Source organism: Notamacropus eugenii, chromosome 3, assembly GCF_028372415.1.
Source record: "Notamacropus eugenii isolate mMacEug1 chromosome 3, mMacEug1.pri_v2, whole genome shotgun sequence".
NCBI lineage: Eukaryota > Metazoa > Chordata > Mammalia > Diprotodontia > Macropodidae > Notamacropus > Notamacropus eugenii.
In genome coordinates, this window is record NC_092874.1 from 287,131,910 (window position 1) to 287,148,914 (window position 17,005).

Below are 17,005 nucleotides of genomic sequence, written 5' to 3' on the forward strand. Positions count from 1 at the left end.
ATTGTCTCCAATCTTCAGTTTTCCCATCTGTTAAATGGGGGAATCAATGTGAAATGGTGGACAGAAAGTCAGGAAATCATGAAGAGCCAGGTTTAAGTCATGTCCCTGATATATTTTGGCCATGATCTAGACAGATCAGTTGGTGTACCAGAAAACTCTCTAAACCTCTCGGTTTCTAAATTGGTAGAGGGAGTTTCCTCGATGTGAGGAAATGATGCTGGTGATGACGTTAGTCTGGAAGACAAAAAGGATCCAAAATCTCTCCCTTCTTTCCCTTTTCTTTGCCTGCTTCACTTAAATCCAATTCACTTGCAAGTCAAGACATCACCTTCTAACATCATTGATCCTTTCCTCCTGAGAGACAGTGTAGGCTAGGGGCAAAAGCAGTGATGTGGGAGTCAGAGGACATGGATTCAGATTCTTCCTTGATCACTTACGACTTGTGTGACCTTGGGCAAGTCATCTCAACTCTGAACCTCATCTGTCAAGTGATGGAATTGGACCCCATGAACTCCCATGTTCCTTCAGTTCTGAACCTATTAGCCTATGCACTTATGACTGTCATTTTAGCTCACCAGCCCTCATCTGTAAAATGGATTTGGATGTCATGACATCTGAGGTCCCTTCCTACTCTTTTCCCTGTCTCTGTGAGAACATGCTTCTATTAGCTCTGCTTCTCAGATCAGGTTTTTTTAGTTTTTTTGCCTAAGCAAAGACAAAGGGTATTCAAGGCTATTCAAGTCTGGAGCAGTGGGTCTGGGTTTCCAGTCCAGGCCTTTGGACTCCCAAGAACCAGTGGTCTTGTGACACTGCACATCTAGAAGGGATGATTAGTCACTTCAACCATTCATCAGGATTTTATGAAGTATCTACTGTGCGCCAGCCACCATGCTAGCCTCTGGAGATGCGAAAAGGTGGAAGAAAGTCCCATCCCTACCCTTATTGTGACTGAGAGTGGACAGAGTGCTGGGTTTGGCTTCTGAAGGCCTCCTCTTGCCCTAGATGGGTGACCCCACACAAGTCATTTAATCTGTCTAAGCCTTAGATTTTGTTTTTATCTCTAAAATGGAGAGAATAATATTTCTCAGTCTTAGCTTGTGAGAAAAAGCTTTTGACAAATCTTAAAGCATTAGAGAAATGTGTTAACTGTTATTATTCACTAGCCCATCTCAGAATCCCTGAGAGATGGTCTTAACGTTTTCTATGCCATAGACCCCTTAGGCAGTCAGGCTGGTAAAACCCATGGAGAGTTCTGAGAATATGTTTTCAAGTGCCTAAAATAAAATAAGTAGCATCATAAAGGAAACTGATTATATCAAATTACAGTTATCAGGGGCAGTTAGGTGATACAGTGGATAGAGCACTGGTCCTGGAGTCAGGAGGACCTGAATTCAAATCTGGCCTCAGGCATTTACTAGCTGTGTGACCTTGGGCAAGTCACTTAACCCCGATTGCCTCCCCCCACCAAAGAAATACAATTATTAAGATTTTTTTTAAAAAAGAAAAGGTCAAGGACCCCAGGCTAAATGTCCCTTTCTAGGGCAAGGAGAAAGACAGATCAGACCCCGACTGAAATCTGAACTGGTTTGTGGGAGAAGCAGAGACACAGCTGGATTTTCCCTAGCCTTTAGAGATCCTTCCATGCTTTCTTCCCTTCCCATTTTGAATTGCTCTTTGATATGTCTCTTCTTCTATATCTGGTGATGAAAATCACTCTCAGCTTGACCTTTAGATTTTCTCTTCAAGGGAAAGATAATTATTCATCCATATATTTCAACAGATGTATATAAATTGCAAGCAATCTTGCTGAATCACTTGGCTTTTGTGGAAGAAAAATGTTTGAAAGTTGGTGTCATGTTTTAAAAAGCACAAATAAGAACATTAAATAAGAGGATCCAGTGTACTGTTGGAGACAATTTTGAGAAGGACCATGGATTTTGAGCTGGAAGGCCCTCAGAGGTTAGCTAATCCAAGTCTGTTATTATACAGATGGGGAAACTGAGGTCCATGGAGGGGAACGTGACTTGGGCTTGAAGATTTAGAACCAGAAGGGACCTCTAAGGTCCTCTGGTCCAGTGCCCTTATTTTCTATGAAGGTAGTGATACCCAGATTGGTGACATGATTTGTTCCAAGTCACACAAAGTAGCACAGTAGGGATTTGAATGTGGCTTCTCTGATTCTAAATCCAGTCTTCTTCTACTATATTATGTTGCATCTCTAAAATCCCAGAGTTGACTAGAGAACTTCCTATCTTCTATAATCACACAAATCCTAGGGTTTTTTTTAAACACGTTTTTGTTTAGTTTTCTTGTGTTAGATATTTGAGTGTGGATTGTGGGTCAATTAGAGAAGATCTAGTCAATACCCTTTAGGGTATGTGTAGAACTAGATCACTAATGAGATCTCTTCCAACTCTGAAATCTACTAGATTGCAAGTTCCTTGAGAACAGGCTCTGTCTTTTGCTTCTTTTTATGTCCCCAGAGAGTGGAAGTTGGCAGAAGGTAGAATTAGGTTTGATGGAATGAAACAATTGCTAATAATTAGTGTTTTCCAGAGATGGAGTAGGAAGTAGAAACCTCTGATTACTTGGTAGGGATTAATTGAGAGGATTCTTGTGCAGGTATGAGTTGAACTCTGTGACCTCTGAGGTCCCTTCCAACCTTGTGATTCTGAAACTCACCATAGGTAAGATGTGAATAATTATTAAATAAATAAAATTCATCCAAAACATCTGTATTGTTTCCCTCCAAGGCTCTCCAAGACAGCCACTCTACCACCAGGTTGTAGAAACATATGATTTCAAACTGAAAGAGATCTTGGAGATCATCTGTAAGGTCCCTTCCCTCTTCGAGGACAGTATTTGGAGTTAGAGGTCCTGGATTCAAATTCTGGTTCCATCATCTACCAGTTGTGTGACCATGAGCCCTTCCCCTAACCTTCTTGGATCTCAGTTTCTTTGTCTGTAAAATAAGGGGATTACACTGGTTCCTTATAGTTTTAGATGTGTGCAATTATAAATCAGTTGACCTCTCTGTGCCTCAGTTTCCTCATCTGTGAAATGAGAAGGTTAGGCTAGATTGCTTCTAAGCTCTAAACTTTGTGATCTAAATCATTTGACCTCTCTCTGCCTCTATTTCTTCAAGTATAAAACAAGGAGGGTTGGAGTCTATGGTACCTTATGGCTTTCAATATGTGAATCTCTTCAATTTTGAGATGAGGAAACATTCCAAGAGAACAGAAATGACTTGTTCAATGTTGTACAACTAATAATGATTCCAGCTGAATTTCTTGAACTCCAAATTCAGGGTTATCTCCACTAAACATGAGTGAAACATTTCAGGAGAGTGTATGTGTGTGTACGTATGAGAAAGAGAGAGGAGAGAGGGGGAGAGAGAGAGGGAGAGAGAGAGAGAGAGGGAGAGAGAGAGAGAGAGAGAGAGAGAGAGAGAGAGAGAGAGAGAGAGAGAGAGAGAGAATGAACGAACACATAAGACCCTTTGGCTGAATGCCACAGGAATTTGGGGAGTAAACAAGCTTTTCAGTGTCTTTTTTTTCTCCTATGAAGAGATTTTCTTTTCTAAGAACTGACATTTGTACGTTATTAGCTTGTTTATTATAGTGTGTACTCTCTTATCTTTGAAGGAGAAGGCTGAGACTCTAGGAACACATATTTGAACCCTTTTTAATAAATTCTAGGTGAAGATTTATTTTCATGGTAAACACTAGGACAGTAATCAGCAAAGCTCCCACTTTGAGAAATGTATTTGGAGAAAAAGAAAAGACAGATTTCCTGTCAGTCTGTCTGGTCAATATCACCTTATAGGTATATTTCACCTATATTATAATGTAGTCAGAGGCCTGAATTTGGATCTTCACTCTACAGCTTCCTACTGATCACTGAATTCTGGAGACCTTCTAGTCTACCCCATCCCTACACAAATGGGGAAAACTGAGGTCAGGCAGGTTAAGTTACTTGCTGAAGGTCGTACAAGTGACCTTGATGAGATGCAGAATTTAAACCTATCCCCTTGGACCATTGGTTTTTCCAGCTTTTTTTTTTTTTTTAACTTTGGATGTGAGACACTACTTCAGGCTTGTGTTAATTTGCATTTCTGTGATTATTAGTGAGGCTGAACATTTTTCAAGCTATTATTAACAATTTGTGGATTTTTTTCCAATTTTCCTTTGACCATTTTCCCATTGTGGTCCTCTGCTCTTTCTACACAGTGTGACTTTAGATATTGTACTGTCTGCATACAAAGATGATTGCTATTGATTCATCTGGACATATCTGTCACTTACATTGAGATATTTCTCTATCACTTATGATAGATTCGTGCTCTGACTTCTTATTGGCCTATCACAGTGGTTAGAGGTCTTAGATTTAGAGCAGGAAGGAACTTTGGAAATCATCTAATCCAACTCCTTCATTTTACAGAAGAGAAAACTAAGCCCCAGGTTGGGGTTGGTGGTGGGGAGGGGTGAAATGACTTGCAGGTAGGTAAGTAGAAGGTCTCAGAGTTGGGATTTGAACCATAACTCTAGATCCACAGTCTTCCCATGAGATAATTATGTTGCCTGTGACCTCAGAAAAGTGGAGTTAAAATTAAGGGATTCTCCCTGCCCCCCAAACCTAGTGAATAGCAGAGCCATGACTAGAGGCTTGGCCGCTTGGTCCTGATCTTTTGTTTTTTCCTCCCTCTCAATAAGTGTCCTTGATAAAACTTGCTGAGTTAAGACTGTATTAACACTTAAATTCCACAGAATCCCATTTTACAGATGTGAAAAGAGAGGTACTCTATCCAAGAAAGGGCAGGTAGTCAGTGGTGCAGTGGATAGAGTGCCAGACCTGTGGTTGGGAAGTTTCATCTTCCTGAGTTCAAATACAGTCTTAGAACCTTAGTAGCTGTGTGACTCTGGGCAACTCACTTCATCCAGTTTGCCTCAGTTTCCTCATTTGTAAAATGAGCTAGAGGAGGAAATAACAAACCACTCTAGTATCTTTGCCAAGAAAACCCCAAATGGGCTCATAAAGAGTTGGATAGGACTGAACAACAACAACCACAAGCATGTGAGAAACAGAGATTTCACCTAAGAGTAGAATTCTTTGTGAGTGATAGGAAGGGGGACTGGGTTTGAGATTTCAGTAATTTCCTCACTTGAAGGTGAGGAAACACTAACCAATGTAGGTCATTACCTTCTCTAAAATTATAGTCTTAGAGAAAAGAGGAAACAAAGAAATAAACATTTTAAAGCATCTACTGTATACCAAGCAAGGTGCTAAGCCTCTCATTTGATTCTCACAACAACCTTGGGAGGTGCTTTAACTCAGGTACGTTTTTATTTGCACCTGGGAAAATTTATGACTTAACCTGAAACACCTGGAAACAGGAAGAGGGCAACACAGAGAGAGATGCACTCCTGACTCAAATGATGCCACACTTTGGTCCCCCTCCTGCTTTGGTACGGGAACATCTAGATCGCTGGTTGCTTGGTAATATAGGCTAGGACAGAGACTTTTATAGGGAGATGGGAGGGTGTGTATCAGGCCTGTTTCCTTGGTCTTCTAACCCAACCATAGGCAAGGAGAAGAGCCAACTTTAGCATGGGAGTTTCCATGCATAAATGACACAAAAACAAAACAAAACAAAAAGTCGGTGCAGTAAGAAGATGTTTGTCTCCAGAGAAGCAAGCCTGTCTTAAGAAAAGTTTATCTCTACCCTCATCCCAAACTAGAGAGGTTTTCCCCTCCCCTACTACAGCCATGCAACAATAGTCCCATGTTTTTAAATAATGTCTCATAGATATATAAATCTTTTTGGCTCTTGTGTCTGTGAAAGTTTAGTGCTAGTTTTAGGAAGAAGGCACGTGGAAGGATGCCTTTGTTTTTGGAAAAAGGCAGTGGTTTTTGAAGCAGAATACTTTCTCTTGAGTGAGGCTCAGAAGACATGCAGAGACGATTATGTTGAACTTATTACTTGATGAAAATCAATTATGCACCACTTGAATTATCCAGGTTCCTGAATTAATGAGCTTTTATTATATTGAAGGAACCTTCTAGTCTTCAGGCTCACAGAAGATTCTACTTTCTGTTCAAACAGTAAAAGGAGGGGGGAAGGGATTGGAAGAAGGAGGAGGCTGGTGTTTAAACAATAGGGCATATTTCATTTTCCTTTATTTCAGCACCTAGCTAGTGCCTGGTGTACAGTAGGGGTTTAATAAATGCTCACTGTTGGATTGAATAGTTTCTTTCCCATACTCCCCTGCCTCTTTATTCTTTAGCGTGAAGCTTCAGTGACTCAATCTCTTTTGGACAGTTCCCAACATCGGGACTAATGTTTCCCTTGGATCTAAAGAGGGTTGTATTTGGAATGAAAGGACACTGGTTCAGTTCCTATTTCTGACATTTACTATCCATGTGACCTTGGGTGGTTACTTTCCCCATCTGAGAATTGAGTCCTCTGGAAAAACAAAAAGGAGAATCTCTAAGTTCTTCCCTAGTTTTAAATTTTTCCTTTCCTGAAATCCTTGAGCTGCCCCATCTATAATCTTGGTTACAGATATTTTATTCCTTTCATCCCATTTTTCTTGAGATCTTTGATTTTTAAAAGCAAACCATGAACAATGCGTTCTTTTAAAAAATGTTTCCTTAATACTCTTTTGAAAAAGTATTGCTGTGACTTCCCAATGACTCACTCCTTTCCTCCCTTCCCCTCCTTCTCAAATGGAACCCTGCTTTGTAACACAGAAGTACAGTTAGGCAAATGAAATCATCACATTGACCATGTCTGGAATGTATGTCTCATTCTGTATCTATAGTCTACCCCCTCCCCCCATTGTTGAGGGGGGAAGCCAGTTTTAAAAAATTGGTCTTGGAATTTTGTCATTGCTTCAGGGAGTTTTTGGTGAGGAACTCCCTCCCAGATCTGTACTCTCCTTGAAGCTTGGACTCATGGCCCAGGGCTCTGAGACATTCAGTGACTTGCCCAGAGTCACACAGCCAGTCACATAGTCTCAGGGTCTGGACTTGAACTCATCTTTTTGACTCTAAGGCTGGCTTTCTACCCACTACACCACACAATATAGACTTTCCGAAAATACTTGGCATTTTCTCCAAGCTGTTTAAAACCATGTTTACCCTTTTGTTTTTATATCCATTCTATCTTTTGTGCCTTACAATAGCCCAGGGAAATGTATACTCCGGATATTATCCTATGAATTTTATAGATGAGGGAAGTGAGGCCCTGGGAAGTTGAATGAATGCCTTGCCCACAATTACAGTGCTAAAAATTATCAGAGGTAAGATTCAGGCAGGTCTCCCTGACTCCTGGTCTATATTTTATCCCTACACCATGTTAGCTTTCTCCAATTCTTTCTTGTAAAATGAAAGGCATCAATAAATCTTTCTTTTAATTGCATTCATTTCAGAATATACATCTCCTCTTTCTCCTGTCCATGGGGACTTTTCTTAGAGCAAAGGTAACAGTTGCCACAACACATTTCAGCAAAACCAGTTGACACATTGACTGATCCAATGGTATGTGTGGCATTCCAGCTCCATAGTCCCCTGCCTCACCAAAGAAAGAAGAAGTCCTTGCACCCAGTTCAATCCTGATGTAATTTCTTAGAGGGATAATATATAATCTGGCGAAGGAACCTCCCTCACCCATCCTCTCATATCATAGAATGAAAGATGTAGAGTTGGTAATGTGTTTAGTGACCAATCTAGTTCCATATCCTCATTTCACAGATAAGGAAACTGGGGCCTAGAGAGAAGCGACATTACAGGTTACAGGCTCATAGATTTAGAGCTTTCTGTGGCTGATGTTCAGTCATTTCTTCTGTGTCCAATTCTTCGTGACCCCATTTGGGGTTTTCTTGGCAGAGATCCTGCAGTGGTTTGCCATTTCCTTCTCCAGCTCATTTTACAGATGAGGAATATGAGGCACTGGGAGGTTCAATGACTTGCCCAGAATCACACAGGTAGCATCAGAATTAGAAGTGGAAGACTTCATCTATTCCAACTCCTTCATTTTTACAGATGAGGAAACTGGGGCTTAGCATAGTGAAATGATCTGAATTAGATTAGCTGGGTAGTAAGTGGTAGAGCTGGGATTTGAAGCCAGGTCCTTTGATTCCACATCAGTCATTCTTTTCATTGTGCCATGCTTCCTGAGCCTAGGACCGTCCCAGAAAATGAGATATTCAGCTTTCAATAAAGCCTTCCTCTACTTCCTCATCCTTGGGTGGAGATAACCTTGAGCTCCTGAAGGTACTGCCAGGGGAACGCAAGCGCTGACAAGTTCTGCCAAGCTGGAATGCTTTTTACAAATTGATCTCTCTTGTTTTTACATCACATTCATTTCTGAATTGCCTCCCCAGTCATCTTTTAAGAAAGATTAAAAAGTAAAGAAGAGAGAAAAACATTTTGGCAAAACCAACCAATTCATTGATTGCACCCAATAGCATAAGCCGTATGGAAAGTTTTGAGCACAGGCTCTGCTGCCATGGACTGTCTTGGGACTGCCAGTCGGCTCATTACTACATTGTCTACTGGGATTTGTAGTTAGAGGGCTGAGATTCAAATCCCACCTTCCTTTCTGCCTGAGTAGCTTAATCTCTCTGGGTCTCAGTTCCTCATCTGAAATGATAATAACAATAATGGCTAACATTTATATAATGCTTGCTATGTGCCAGGGACTATGCTAAACACTTCACAGTTATTATCTCCTTTCATCCTCACAATAACCTCAGAAGGTAGGTGCTCTTATAATCTCCATTTACATAGGCTAAACTGGGGCAAACAGAGGTTAAATGACTTGCCCAGGTAAGTGTCTTAGGCCACATTTGAACTTTTATCTTTCTGACTCGCAGTCCAGTGCTCTCTCTACTGCACCACACAGCTGCTAGGAGAGAGTTGGATTAGATGATCTTCTGGCTCTAAATCTATGATCCTACAATCTCTCTCTGGGCCTCAGTTTCATCCTTTGTAAAATGGAAAAAATGACCTCTCTGGTTCCTTTTAGAATGTGGCACTTAACCTGTAGCTTGTGGGGAGCTATTGGTTCCAAGAGGCAGGTGTGGAAAGGGAAAGTATTTCAGGTGTGGGGGACAGACTCAGCAAGAGTGTAAAACTGGGAGATGGAATGTTATGCTTGGGAAACGCTGAGTATGTAAGTTTAGCTTGAGAAAAGAGCAAGTGAGGAGGAACAATGGCTAATTAGTCTGGAAATATAGGCTAGAATTAGGCTGCGAAGGTCTTTAAAGGCCAAATCAAGGACTTTGCATTTTTTCCTAAAGATACTAGGGAGTCACAGAAACTTCATGAGCACAGGAGTATCTCAGCCAGACCTGTTCTTTAGGATGATGAATTTGGCAACAGTGAAGATGGCGGATTGGAAGGGGGATACAAACTGTCCTTCTTGCTGATTTTCTGATGACAAATTCATGAAATCTTGAACTAGTAGTGGTGATGGGGTATTTGTTTAAAATGGAATACGGGTTGGAAGGGCAGAGACATATGCAAATTAATGATTTGAAAAATGTTAACTCCTTGTGACCTTTCAAGAATTCAGAATTGTCTAATTATCACAACCAGAGTGGAGCTCTCAAAGAAACTTCTTTGAAAACGATCCATTGCTTGGATTATCTGAGTTTCACAGTCTCTGGATATTAACTCATCTTTCAATGATTTTCCAGAGAGATCGCTCAAACCAACTGGAGAGCAGAAAGTCAAGATCTCATTTCAAAGACAGAGTTAATCATTGCCCTAAATGGTCTCTTAGCCATTGATAGCATTGTTTAAAGTACTTCTCTTAGGAACTATTTAACATTTTTATTGGAGAAGGAAGGGAGTTATTTTAGTCCTTAAATTCTTCTTTTGGAGCTAGCAAGAGGGAAGAATTTTATTTGATATTTTTATTAGAACCTGGATAAACATGAACATTTTCATAGTCAAAGAACGGAAAAGGAGCATTGCACATGAAGCCATGAATTACTGTTGCATGTAGATTTTTTTTTTTAAAAAAGGTATATATTAAGTTTATTGCATTAAATTTATCAAAGATAGCTAGGTGGTGCAGTGCATAGAGCTCCAGATATGGAGTCAGGAAGACCTGAGTTCAAATGTAGCCTCAGACACTTCCTAGCTGGGTGACCCTGGGCAAGTCACTTAACACTGTTTGCCTCAGTTTTCTCATCTGTAAAATGAACTGGAGAAGGAAATGGCAAACCACTCTAGTATCTCTGCCAAGAAAACCCCAAAATAGGGTCATGAAGGGTTGGACACGACTGAAATGACAACAATAACTATGTGCCAGGCACATATATGATACAAACATTTCCTCTATCCAGCATCCTCCCTGGGTTTTAGTTTCATCATGGTATTGGACTAAAATGGCCTCTGAGATTCTTTCCAGCTCGAAATATATGCTTCTATGACTTTTATTAAGTCACCTAAACTCTATGGGTCTCATTTTCCTCATCTCTAAAATGAAAGGATTGGATCTCAGATGTATGATCGTATGGGATTCCTTCCACTAAAAATTAGAATTCTTCTTGCTGAAAGAACCTGTCTCTATGTCTCTTGTCTGAAGAATTTGAAGATGTATCCTAGAGTCTTCAGAGACCAAAGCTGTCAAGGGTCCATTTGTCTGGCTGCCAAGCTTTAGACAGCTTGACCTTCAGCCAAGCCGTAGTCTTCCGTCAGAATCTGCTTCCTATCTCTTTGCTTTGTCTTGGGTAGTGTTGGCTATTGATGGTGTATGATCAGCTGTATAACTGGCTATCTGTTGTTGGATTCTTTTCTCTCATCAAAATGATTGGTGTCTCATTAACTCTTTTTTGAAAAATAAATTTACTAATATATATTTTGTTTTACATTGCCTGTATTTCCCCCTGCATCTTTCTCCTCTTTCAGAGAGACATTCCATATAACCCAGGATTTCATCATTAAGTCTTTAGCTGTTCATTCCTGTATAACTCATAGGACAGAGTGAGTGTGGGGAAAGTAGAATTGAAAGCTACATACTAGTCACAGCAGAGTTGGACAAATGGTGCCCTGGTGGTTCTAGGAATAAGCCAAGGGGAAATGCCTGCAGAACAGGGTCTCCATTCTGAATGATATCACCATGAAGGTTTTATATTTGTCCTTTGCTCATCCCAGGGTTAAATAGCCCCTTTGATTCCCGCTGTGACTCAGGGCAGGTGTTTGCTACTAACATAATAACCTGGAGTTAGGAGTGCTTTCTCAGATCCTGAAAAGCTGGTTCTGAAAGTAGGTGATCAAAGGGAAGTTGGATTTCTTAGCTCTGTCCTAAAGGAGGGGAGAAAAATCGAGGAGCCTTCCAGGAATGTCTACAGTAAGTGATGACATCATGGTCTGGGGGTTGGAGGAGTGAGACCTCATGAGGGTGGGTGGGCTCTTGTGCTCCTAGGACCAGACTGAAGGCTGACTAAGACTTGGATGAATTCTCTCTCTCTGTGGTTAGGTTGATCATAGGGGGTCAGTAAATGTGGCAGCTTTTTGACAGGCTAATCAGTCATAGAGTTACTAAAGTTCCTTTAAACACACAAACAAAATGCTGTTACCCATGTCTTTCCTCTACTTCACCCCTGATGTTTTTACTGGAAATGCAAAGTTTTCATTTATTAAAAAATTCAATTTGTTACTTAGTTATTTTAACTAAAATTAAAAAAAAATTAAATTTAATTTAAATTTGTAAAATTTAATTTAAAATTATATTTTAATTTTTAATTCACCTCTGATTCTTAGGCAAGCCACAACTTCCATGGGCCTCAGTTTCCCCATGTCTTAAATGATAAAGTTGGAATAGAGAGCCTCTGAGGTTCCTTCCCAACTCCACATCTATGATCTTTCTAGCAAACATGTATTTGATATTTTAAGGTTTACAAAGCATTTTATAAACATTATTTTTCTACAGTCCTCATGACACCCCTGTGAGGTGGGCAAACAGAGGTGAAGAGGTCCAAGTAAGCTTTGGGGCTCAGATTTGAATCCTGATTTTTTTTTCTGGATTCCAAATTCCATTCATTGGTATAGTGTATCCTCCAGATTCACATATTCTGTTGGGACTCAAGGTTGTCAATCTCCCTGATTGATAGCTGTTTTTGCTCTGCATTTGGGAAATGTTCATTGACATCATCTGAAGCCCCCAAATCTGTCTCCTAAGCAGAGAGCTGAATAAGAAGCTCTGTTACTCTAACCCAGCCTCTTAAACTCATCGTGTGACTCTGGCTAAGCCACATAATTTGTGTTTGCCTCAGTTTCTTCAGCTATAGAATGAGATTAGCAGCAGCACCTACCTCACAGGGCTGTTGTGGTGCCTTTAAAAATGTATTTAAAATAGGAATCATAATAGCACCTACCTTCTAGAGTTTTGTGAAAATTAAATGAAATAATTTTTTAGTATATTTTATTTCTCCCCCTTTACATGCTAAACTTTTGTCAAAACATTTGATTTTTTTTTTTAGTTTTGATTCCTAAATCTCCCTTCCCTCATCTCCCCCATTCCTGAGACAGTAAGCAGATATAGGATATACCTATCATCTGAAACAAAATGAAATGATATTCATAAAGCACTTTGCAAACCTTAAATTATTATAGAAATGCTATTATCATATATTACATCACTATATATAGCATATATAGTAATATATTATTACATTAGTATATATAGTAATATATATTATATATAGAATATATATGTATATTCTCTCTATATTTAGAAAAAAACAGTGTACATACACGTGTATGTATAGATAGATGTCTCCTCCATTAGTAGGTACACTCCTTGACAGCAGGGACTGTTTTTTTTTTTTCTTTGTCTCTCCAGCATCTAATAAGTACCTAGCACATAATAGGTGCTTAATAAATGCTTACTGACTGATCTCCTTTATCTCATTGGACATCCCCACAAAGCTCAGGGTGAAAGAATATACTGCCAGGTTGCATTAAAGATTGCAAGTAGTCTCTGTGAATCTTGCCATTTGGTCTGAACTCAAGACTTTTGACTCCAGGTGTAGACATTTATTCTACTGCATTGTGATCGCTAAGCTTTTAGAGAGGAAGATGGGGTTGTACTTTGATTAATTTGGAGCCAAGGTTGGAAGTCAAGGTCACTAGCCTGCAGGACAGAATGTAGAGTAGCACAGTTTCGAATTGCCATGTGCTGCTCCCCCTGGGCTGGACAGAGCCATCCATCAAAAGATGGGAACCCAGCAGGACAAGCACAGCCCAGCGGAGGGCGGGGAGGACAGAGAGGGCAGTCCTTCAGAACAGTTCTGGGAGAAATCTAGTCTTGGAGCTGACTTGTTCTTCCTTTGCCAAGCCTTTCCTTAGAATGGCCAGTGACGGATGAGGGAGGTGTGGGGGAGGAGGGAAGAGAAAATGATTTACAGCTGGCTTTCCTGAGGTTTGGCCTGAAAACTTAGACAAAACTGTTACTGGACTTAAGGAGTCTGGAAGTGAGAATGGAGTCCTTGGGAAGGCAGCTGTCCAGGATAAAGGCATCAGGTCTCTGGGACAGTTCCAAAACCCTCTCTTTGTCACCTTCAAAAGAAATGGTGACTGAGTCAGATCAACAGAGTTTTAGTAGTAAAGCCTCTGAAGGTATGTGGTATTGGATTCAAGAATGAATTTTCAGAGAAACTGTCCTGTTGTAAGTGAAGGGGAAAGCAGAAAGACGAGGGAGTGAACAGGTGTGAGAGAGATTCCTGGGGTGGAGGGATTCGAGGAGAGGAGAGGGAGAGTGGGAGCAGATGTTGCTTCTGAATCAATGACAAGCAGATGAGGCAGTTCTCCAAGGAGCCTGGGCTTCCAGTGCCTTCCACTTGACAACCTTTTATTAAGCACCTACACTGTACTAGGTTCTGGGAGAGATGAAGTGACTACAGTGTTTGGCTGGCTTCTGTACTTCATGCAGAAGACACCTTCTTTTTTCAGTAGCCTTGGTAGTCATGGAATGATAGGAAGGTAGTACTGGAAGGTAACTCACAGGCCATGGAGTTCCACAATAGAATCCAATCAATCATCGGTCATTTATTAAGCACCTACTATATGCTAGGCATATGCCATGGCTCAATGGATAGAGTGCTGAGCAGTTCAAATCTAGCCTGTGACACTCACTAGCTGTGTGAGCCTGGGCAAGTCACTTAACCTCCAATGGCTTTAATTAATTTAATTATATATACATATATGCTCAATGCGTATACATATAAATGCATAAATAAATGAATCTATGGAAAGGGCACCGAAAGGTTTTCTCCCCCTCATTTATGTCTTAACCAGGCCCACTGAGTGTTAGAACTTTCCATAAAATCTCAGCATTGGATGGTCCCAAAGTCCATTTCTTTCAGCTTGTGCCTGAATATAACATCTGTGATGAGTGGTCCAATCAGGGGGAACAAACTTCCTTACACAGCAGGCCACTGCCCTTTGGGATCACTGCAAATACTAGGCAGTTGAACTTTTCAAGTATTCCAAGAAAAAAAAAAAAGGAAAACCTTAAATGACTATGTGATATCTTGATATGGATATTTCTTCATGTTGATCATAACCTATCCATGCCTGGCCATTCTGTATGACTGTAGTCCAGAAGAGAAAGGGTTAGTTAGTTATTTATAAATATACAGCTATGTATTTAATTGTCTTGTCTCTAACCCTAACTCTTCCATGAGTCTTCCATTGAGGGTCCACCTAACATTTTGGAGGCTTTCCTTGTGAGGCTTTCACCTGATGTCACAGGCGAAGCACCCTGGCTGTCCCTCTTTGAACCTAATGTGCCTTTCTGTAACTTTTTCCAGCCCTATATTTTACCCTCTGAAATCAAACAGTACTGATCTAATCACCCCCTCGACAAACTTTCAAGTATTTGAAGAGAGCTGTCGTGTTTCCATGAACTCTTCCGTTCTCCAGGCTCAACTAATCCTCTTATGACGTGGTCCCCTCCCCATCATCCTTGGTCACCTTCCTCTGTTCAGATGTCAGCTTGTCAACATCTTTCTTCAAATATTTCTCTGCATGTTTCTTCATAAAACTTCATAGCCTAGAGATTTAGAGCTGGAAAAGATGTTAGACATCTCCCAGTCTAACTCTTTCATTTTATAGGAGGGGAAACTGAGGCCCAGAGAGGAATCAGATAATTCATCAAGATCATGCCCTTGTTTCCATTTCAATGTGATGTCTCCATCTCCTCCCTCTTTACTTCCCACCCCCAACCCCTGGAACGCACACAGTCTACCACCCCAGTTATGAATGTAGTTCCTTTTTTTGCAGGTAAACCCCCTTGTCTTGGTAAGGGGGCAAAATTCACCAGTCTTGGGACATTTATCCAAGCAGAAGCTTCTGTCCTCCCCCTCCACTTCAGCTTTTTTTTTTTTAAAAAAAAAGAAGGTTCATAGGATTTAGCAAAATGGTCCAAGAACAAATTGGCTCTGTGTAGTCATTAACCAGTCATTACTGCCTGCTTGTTTGAGTTGGTTCAGTATCAATGTATTTATACACTCGTTTTCAGCTTAACAAAACCTTACACAGCAATGTTTATGCAAGAGATATACACAAAAATTTTTACAAGTCTATCTGGTTTTCGACCATTAAGGTCAATCTAAACCAAATTCCTCCTTCCATTTCAGGCCACAATGGGCCACAGTCTTCTCCCCTCCCGAGCTGCCCTAAAACTCAATAGACGCCTTTGAACCAGGCAAAGGAGATAGAGTGAGGTGGGGGTGGGGCTTGGTGAATGTGAGTGGCTGTTTATAGGTTGAGTCTGTCGAAGATAAGGAGGAGATTGTGACTTTAGCTCCAACTCCTGATGGAGCAGATTTTTCTGCTCCCTGTTTATATGGTATTGCTGGCTGACGGCTGGGGAGGCCATTCTCCCCCCATTTCCCCTTTGTGTTTTGTTAAAGCCTTTGAGATCAATGAGGGTGGAGCAGAACATAATCTATGGGGAATTGGCAGCTATGGAATTCACAAACTCCTCAGCTCTACTCTCCGTACTGAGGAGACAGTGTTTGTACAATGTGTCTTCTGTAATCAATACAGGAGAGATGCTAATGAAGAAAAGCTATTGTTTGACATACAAAGCCTTCTCTATTGAGGTGCTCAGTTCATTCCCTGGCTATACATTAATAAAATGTTGGTACTTGATTCCTGAAGCTGTATGTACTGATTGAGATCATTTGAGTTTATTTTTTCTTTCTGTTTGAAAGAGTCCTGTTTGAATTGGACTGCATTATTATTGGAGTGTATATCTATAGCTGGAAGGGACCCCAAAGACCATCTGATCCAACCCCCTTTTCTCTTTCTTTCCCACCCCTTTTTTCGCCTCCCCTCTCCTCCTCTTTTTTATCCATCACAGGAATATAGATCTAGAGCTGCAAAAAACCTCAAAGGATAACTTTGTTTTACAGATGAGGAAACTGAGGCCCAGGAAAGGAAATGACTTGCTTTGAGTCACAGGAAGAATCACTGTCAGGGATGGGATCAGTTTATCCGTTAAATGAGGTGAGGGGAGGGTAGATGAACTGACCTCTGAGATCCCTTTTATCCCAATATTCTATGATCTCTAAAGTCCCATCTACTTCTAAATTCCACAGATTTTGGTGTTTTAGCAGAAAAATTGCTAGTTTTTTCCCACCTTAGAAAAGCAGAGTCCAAATGTGTGTTTATTTAGCAGATGTTCTGCTTGGGCATTCCATTTATGTGGTTGTGAGTAAATTTCATTTAGAGGATGGGTGTTGTGGTCTTTTTTTCCTTCTTTTGAATAGAAACAGCTCAGTGGCCCATTGAACTGAGTGCTGGATTTAGAGTCAGTCTATAGAAAGGCTCAATTAATAAGCATTTATTAAGCACCTACTAGATGTCTGGTACTGGAGAGAAATACAAAAATATGAAACTGTCCTTTTTCTCAAGAAGTTTCCACCGTAAGATAGAGACAGGAGGCAGATGTCTCAGTAAATATACTATAAATATAAAAAGAATA

The 17,005-nt window shown here is 40.5% G+C and overlaps 1 protein-coding gene across 5 annotated transcripts in view; it reads left to right on the top strand.

The window, feature by feature from the left end:
- CHST11 (carbohydrate sulfotransferase 11) overlaps nucleotides 1-17,005 on the top strand; it is a 398,541-nt gene that overhangs the window by 112,893 nt on the left and 268,643 nt on the right. Inside the window, exon 1 of one of the 5 annotated variants that reach the window (XM_072655792.1) lies at nucleotides 11,220-11,362. The exons of 3 other annotated variants lie outside the window; for them this stretch is intronic. The gene's annotated coding sequence lies outside the window, so the exon portion shown is untranslated. Of the gene's footprint in view, nucleotides 1-11,219; nucleotides 11,363-17,005 lie in introns of those variants that run through there. One more of the 5 variants, XM_072655794.1, reaches the window with a different exon arrangement.